This window comes from Mirounga angustirostris, unplaced genomic scaffold (assembly GCF_029215605.1).
Source record: "Mirounga angustirostris isolate CCGP_5_RB_7025 unplaced genomic scaffold, mMirAng1.0.hap1 SCAF_46, whole genome shotgun sequence".
Taxonomy (NCBI): domain Eukaryota; kingdom Metazoa; phylum Chordata; class Mammalia; order Carnivora; family Phocidae; genus Mirounga; species Mirounga angustirostris.
The window spans coordinates 65,057-73,188 of NW_026991754.1; positions in this window are offsets into that span (position 1 = coordinate 65,057).

Genomic DNA, 8,132 nt, shown 5'->3' on the forward strand with positions numbered 1-8,132 from the left:
TGATGGTAGAGTGTGTTAATTTAAAATGTTTTATGCAGTGACAATACTGTGTGTATGTATTCCTCCCCTTTGTCCCACCCCTACCATTTAGTCGTTGGAGTTCCAGTTACTTTATTCAATTCATTGAAAATGTCAAGTCAGTCATCTAAATCAGATTTATTAACTTAAAAAAAAAAAGAGTAAGCTCAAATAAATGTATTAATGTTCATGCTCATGACAAGCATCTCATGTGGGGATTCTAATTCTTAATAAGGGAAATGAATAGTTTGAGAATCAGAGATGAGTCTTTGTGTGGGGTCATGTATGGATGAGTTTATAACCTGGAAATAAGCTTTCCTTCTTCAATAATTCTTTTCAAAGGTCCTTTTGCTTCACTTTCAAAGGGCTCTCTTTCAGAAGTATGAATTCTTGGGGAGCCTGTGTGGCTCAGTTGGTTAAGCGCCTGCCTTTGGCTCAGGTCATGATCCCAGGGTCCTGGGATTGAGCCCCGCGGCCGATGGGGAGGGGGAGTCCCTGATCAGCAGGGGTCTGCTTCTCCCTTTCCCTCTGTCTCTGCCCCCACTCACTCTCTTTCTCTCTCTCGATCACTCTCTCTCTCAAATAAATAAATAAATAAAATCTTAAAAAAAAAAAGAATCCTCAAAGTATCAATTCTTAGAAAAAAGTTGGCCAATGGGTATAGCTATTATGGAAAACAGTATGACTGTTCCTCAAAAAATCAAAGATAGAACTACCATTTGATTCAGCAGTTCCACTTCTGGGTATATATACAAAGGAAATGAAATCTAAGAGATAGCTGCACTCTCATGTTCATTGCAACATTATTTACAATAGCCAAGATGTGGAAACAACTTATGGAAACAACCTAAGATGGATGGATAATGGATAAAGAAAAGTATGTATACACAATGGAATATGATTCAGCCATACAAGGAGGGAAATCCTGCCATTTGCAACAATATGGATGAACTTTGAGGACATTATGCTAAGTGAAATAAGCCAGACACAGAAAGATGAATACCGTATGATCTCACTTACATGTGGAATCTAAAAAAGTTTACTACTTACAGAACTTGAGAATAGAACAATAGTTACTAGGGGTTTAGGGGGAGTGGGAGAATGAGGAAACCTTGGTCAACAGGTACCATTTTCAGTTATAAGATGAATAGGTTCTAGGGATCAAATTAAGGCATGCTGATTATAGTTAATAACACTGTATTGTCTACCTGAAATTTGCTATGAGAGAGGATTTTGTATTCTCAAACACACACACACACACACACACACACACACAAGGCAACTATGTGAGCTGATGGGGTGTTACCTTGATTGTGGTAATTCTTTCACAATGTACATGTATATGAAATTATCACATTGTATACCCTAAATATATAAAATTTTTATTTGTCAGTTACATTTCAGTAAAGTTCAGGGGGGAAAGAAAATAGTTGGTGAGCAGAATTAAAAATGATCATCACCGTGACTGTGTCACTCCCAGAATAAATTTGATTTAGATACATTGGCCAAATACCACAGTTTCCCACCAATATTTTATATTAACAGAAATTTATGAAAGATAGGGACCATTCTAAATTCCTGCTGTGGGTTGACGTGACTCAATTAAAGAAGGCTGCAGTAACACTATTCAATTTTTGCTTTGAAGAGTTTGCCTTCCTGAGGGTTTTTATATCCTATGAAATGCTCCATATTAAGATTTGGCATCCGTGAGAGGTAGGCTTTTCTTTCATGAAGTGAGAAAAGGGTGATTTTGAAAAGGGAGTGAGAAATGAGGACTAGCATCTGTGCCTTGATCTTAGGCAGGTTTTCAGGCAGATCAGTTTTGGGAAAGGAGACCTGGAAGTGGAAGGTCTGGTAGCAGAGTACCTTAAAACTACTTTTACCCATGAGTTTTTGGGAAACTTTTTGTGTACACCCAGGAATATATCTACCCTAGTTTGAAAAACGCTATTACACAATACAGACATGGTTCTTGACCCCACTGAATTATATATAATGTTATGTGAAATGCAGACAGTAAAACAGACAAAGAAAAACAGACCCACCATTACAATAGTGTGTGATGAGGGAACTATGGGCATTATGAGAACATCAATGAGGGTCTCCCAAGCTGGGTGGGGGGGAAGGCTGCAAGAGGTTGACATTCAAACAGGTCATGGGAGATAAGAATAATTTAGCCAGGTGAAGAAGGTGGAAAAGAGGGAAAAGGGGAAGAGTGTGCACAAGACACAAAGCCTGGGAAAAGGAGCTCAGTGTGGCTGTTAGCAGAGAGGGAGGAGGTGGGAGCAGGTGGACAGACAACAGCAGGCAAGGAGGAGGATGGAAGATGAGGCAGAGGCCAGTCTTAGGAGGATCTGCAACTCATGTGCAGGACTTGGAATTTTACCTGGGTAAATGGGAGCCACTGGAGGTTAGGGCAGGTAAAGAAAATCATATTTGTGTATTCTCACTTATTGAACAGAGAAATGACAAATCCTGAGAGCAGCTACTACTCAATACATTCTTATTTGAAGGGTTCAGCTTTTTTTTAAAAAAGATTTTATTTATTTATTTGTCACAGAGAGAGAGAGAGCACACAAGCAGGGGGAAGGGGCAGAGGGAGAAGCAGGCTCCCCGCTGAGCAGGGAACCCAATGCGGGTCTCGATCCCAGGACCCTGGGATCATCACCTGAGCTGAAGGCAGACGCTTAACTGACTGAGTCTCCCAGGTGTCCCGGTTTCAGCTTTTTTTTTTACTTCTTGGGAGTTTTCCTTAGTTCTCCTTAGGAGAATTTTTTTTTTTTAATAGAAAACATTCCGATCATGATTTCACAATATCACATACTTTAAACATATGGCAAAAAATAGCAGCCACAGAACAGAGGATCACTCTTTCATCTACTGTGTGGGTTGCAAAACAAATTTCCCTTTTCCTTTAGGTTACATAAATCTTCTATTCTCTTTTGAAGCACTGATCTAGGGGAAAACTGCATATGCTCCATATTTGACTAGACTTAATATGGATTGTCTTAATATGCATTCTCTCTCGATTATTGAGACTGGATGCACAAGCATTGTGGGTGAAACACCATCCTAGGCACCGCAGTAACTTTTATTCCTCATATCACAGGAATGCTAACCTGCCATCTGGACAAAATTGATACTTTCATTAAGCATTCTTTAAAATTTCTATTACCCTTATTTAAAATGACTTTCAATAAAACTCTTTAGAGCAAACCCTAAAACTAATAATGCTCTAGTCAAAATTAACTGGTTCATGATGTGCATATTGTGAAGGATTTTTAGCGATGGCCACTGAATTAGCTAAAGCACTTAAGGTAGAAAGATTTAGTTTATGTCACTCTTTCCTAACCCACTTGTATGAACTCATTGAAATAAATAGTTACTGGGGCGCCTGGGTGGCTCAGTCAGTTGTGCCTGCCTTTTGGTTTCAGCTCAGGTCATGATCTCAAGGTCCTGGAATTGAGCCCCACGTCAGGGTCAGTGCTCGGCGGGGAGTCTGCTTGAGAGTCTCTTTCCCTCTCTCTGCCCTTCCCCACCACTCTCTCTTTCTAAAATAAATAAAAATAAATCTTAAAAAAAATGAATACTTACCATTAAGCTATAAAAAAAGGGGGTCTGAGTCTATTCAGTGCAATGAAAAGAAGGAAAAATAAAAGAGCACCAATTCCCCTGATTTTGCACCCTTGGTCAGAAGGCAGGATATTTTCATGAGTTAAGTATAATCTACTGGGATAGATGTGGCTGGTAGCGGCTGCAGTGTTAGTGATTCCAACTGCATTCTTGCCAAGGATCTCTAGTCTAGCAAAAGCCAAAGGGTGGGGTGGCTTTGTTATTTTCTCTGAGTGAGGAAGACATATATTGCTTGGGTCTTTGACCAGGCCTTGATCCCCCTTTGGTGAGTCCTCCTTTGCTTCTGTAATCCAGAGTGGAGGCCAGCTCCTTCTCCATGGCTTCTTCATTAAAAGAGGGAATCCCATTTCTCTCAAGTCCTGCTCTTGACAAGTTAGGTTGCTAGCAAGTACTATTGGTTCAACTGGGAAACAAAGCTTAGAAACTGTTGGAACCAAGACTTCCTGGCAGTCAGGTCAGCAACCTCCAGCACAAAGTTGGTACTTCTTTAATCTGAGTTTATGAATACACCTGATATTTATACTCCTTTTCTTATCTCCCAGAGTGAAATAACTGTAAAATAAACCTTAAGAAATTCTCTACACATTTATTGTTTTTTCTTTTTGTTTTTTTTCCTGTGGCTATTAATTAAAATTGCTTGAAATAGCATCATTGACAATGTAGATTAAAGCACAGTAATCTCCAGATCAAAGGGCACATGTATCAAGAATATTTTTCTTTGAATTGATACTAAAGAAAAAGGTTCTTCCATACTTCCTTTTTTTTTTAAAGATTTATTTGTTTATTTTAGAGAGAGAGAAAGAGATAAAGAGAGCACGAGCCGTGTGGGGAGTGGGGGGAGGGGGAAAGGCAGAGGGAGAGAAGCAGACTGCCCGCTGAGTATGGAGCCAAGGCAGGGCTTGATCAAGCAACCCTGAGGTCATAACCTGAGCTGAGATCATGACCTGAGCTGAAACCAATCAAGAGTTGGACACTTAACCGACTGAGCCAGCCAGGCACCCCTCTATGCTTCTTAAGGCATTGAGAGTGCATGTGAAGAAATTCCAGTTGATGAGATAAAAATGGCTTTACCAAAGCCATCCTTGCAAGAATTTAGGGACTGATATATAGGCAATAAATGGCCTTTCACCATACTGCATGTTCATCTATGTGAAATCTGAATTAATAGCAAAATATAATAAAAATATAAGAAATATATAAGAAAAGCAAAATAGAAGAAAATAGAAGAAAAATGAAGAGAGATATTTTATAGAATGGTAACAAATAGCTTGGAAGTGTATCTAACCTGATAGACCCATGCCTGACTATGCTGATTTTGCTTACAGTATTTGTGACATAGGTCGCTTTTGGCATCACCTGGTGCAGTCACCTCTGTTGGCCTTCCCTGGGTTTGTGATTCTTGGTGTCTCCCCTATAGCGGCATTGGATCCTTCAAATGGGACAGAACAATTACTCTCCTGAGCCATCCCGGGGACAGGGCCCTAAGGTTTAGTCTGATGTTTCCATAACTGGAAATGAATTCTGCAAGAAAGCATGTAGTCTTGCTCTCTGTAGTTGAATATGTGATCTTTCCATCCTGCAACCTCATCTCTTATTAGTAGATTATCCCTGACAGACCCAGGATTAGTTAGGGGCTTTTTTCTTGCATCTTGTTCTTTTCTTGGAAATAGTCAAATTAGTTCCATTGCACAAATATTTACTAAGCTAGATTCAAGACACTATGTGGAGTGTCTCAGAGATCCTGAGATTGATAAAACAGGATTACTGACCTCAAAGATTCTATAATTTTGTAAATGATTGTTTTTTAGGTAGATGACTTTAATACGGAGTAAAGTTAGTGCTCTAAGGTTCATATAAATTGCTAAAAAAAAAATAAGGCAGAGATCACATCAAGTTTAGAAGATGAAGAAAACTTAATGGAGTGAGAACACAATATTTGAGATTTGTCTACATGAAGGAAGCAGTTAAGAGCAATGATATGTACTGACCTCCTTTGCTGGATTATCTCATTTAAAGCTCAAACTACAGCTGCGGGGTAAGCATCATATACATTTTACAGACTATGAAACAGAGGATTTGAAAAATTAAGTAATTTGCCCACAGTTACACAGATGTGTACCTGATGAGTACGGATTTTAATGCTATGAGCCCAAAGCTTGAAGCTCTTCTTTCTACCATGTTGAACATGAGGGAAAATAGTAGGAAATAAGATTGGGAATGTGTGCCAGGCCTGTATATTAAAAGGATCTTGAATACCAGGGTGAAAATGTTAATATGATGGGCAGTGATGAGCCTTTAAAGGTTTTAGAGCCACAGAGTTAAGACCTGCAGATAAGGCAGAATAATCTGTCAACTGTGCTCAGGACAGACAAGAAAAGAGAACACCCTCTCCCTCTTCTGTTATGGAACTTCAGTTAAAAGTAATAAGGGCATAAACAAGATGGAGGAACTAAGGATCATAGGAGAGAGAGAACACAAGAAAAATTTTGACTTGATGACTGCCAGAATTTAAGGGATGAAGAAAGAAGAGTTGAAAATGAATCAGCAGTGGTGAACATGAAAGTATGAAAAAATGGAGTTCCTATTACCTGCAAACCAGAGAAGGATCTCCTTTGGGGAAGAAAGTTGTTAAATTGGTTTAGGATAAACTGAATTTATGGTTTAGATAAGTAATCCAGGGAATAACAGTCAATAAACAGCTGAGAATGTGAGTCTGAAACTCCAGAAAGAAGGCTGGGATGCGGTGTAGATTTAGGGTCATCTGAGTAGAAATGATGATTGAGGTTGGGAAGTTAATATTATCTTTGAAGAAAGAGCCATATATGAGCAAACTTGGAAAATAAAGATGGTTAGGAGGCAGTTGATTATTAAGTTCTCTCAAACATAATAGAAACACTGTATCTGAATTATTAATCCTCATGTATAATCTGCAAAGGCAAAACTTTTCTTCCATACTTATGGATGTCAGCCATTTGCTAGAAATACACACTCCAAAGTGCACGTTTCAACTGATAACTCTGCTTCACGATTTAGTCATCTTCTGAGCCTCATATTTTGCTATCTGCTTTAATAAAGATTTGTAATGTCAAGCATAAAAATGAATCCTCTTGAGAGTAAAGCATGTTTAATATATATTTAATACTGGAGTTCATCAGAGATGATTAGATGTATGTTTTGACTCCTGTGTACTGACTTCAGAGCACCTTAAACTTGTTTCAGTTTCTTGTTAGATTAAAAGCTTATATACATATTTTTTTACTTACTAACAGCAACAAGCAAAGTATGTGGTAGATAATGATATAAAAAGGAACATTAGAGAACCATGGGAAAATATCATCATAATAAAAATATAGTTTAGATAACTTCTCTGCTTTCCTTTTCTTTTTTGTCTCTTAAACATGCTATTCTTTTAAATATTAGGACTCAGTGACGTGTGCTTTAAGAAACACAACTTGGTGGAAATATATTAAACACAAATTCAGAAGTGTTAATTTATATTTAAAGAAAAATATTTGTTTTATAGGTTTATTTAGCACTTAAGCACTTATTGGAAGATCCTTAATTATTTTATAGGGACAGATGGGGTTTTGAGGCTTAAAACAACACTAACAAAACAGCTTCAGTGGAACTTATTCCAGGCTGCCACTGTATGGCCTCATGTTTCTCAAACCACGCTAACTATACCACAGCTTGTGCCTCTCCCCTGGTCTATTTTCCAGCCTCTTCTCCCACCCTTGGATTATTTGGTTTGTCGGCTAGAGTCCTTTCAGCATCTCGTCCTGCTTCCATAATGAACATCTTTCTGAATAGCCTTTACATTTGGCTTTTGTTGTTGGAATCTAGGTTCTCTTTATATTTAGGACTTCCACAGAATTCTCTTGTGACCAACTTTCTCTATGGCTGGATCTTAGCTGCTCAAATTCTGGCTTCCATGTTGGCCCCCATTCAGAAGGACTCCACACAAGGAATTTAACTTCCCTCATTCCGAATGTAGGGGAGGGGAAAAATCTTTTCATCTTGGGTTCTCTGACTAGGGCCCTATAAATTAGACTAGCAAAAGACAGATTAACAAGAGAAAAACAAACAAATTTATTGAAATGTGCATTGTGCATACACAGGGGAAACACTTAACAGTGAGTAACTCAAAGCGATGGTTAGAACTTGGGCTTATGTAGCTTCTTAACAACAGGAGGATAAATTTTTATAGAAGTGACAAGGAAAAGGAAAAGGACTTTGAGCTTCTAGGGGTGGCAAATTGTGGGAAGGCAAATACATGGAGAAACTAATGGTGAATAAGGGCTAGTTTTAGAAGATTTGTTGTATATAGATTCCTCTGCTGCCATCTTTGGGCTGATAAGGGTCCAGAGTTCTCTTCAGTGATTAACTTACTGTCCTTCCCAGTAGAGAGTTTATGTTCTGCTTTTAGGCAAATAGGGGGAGGGAAGAGAGCTTTTCTTGTATTTGCTTAATTGTTTTGGCTC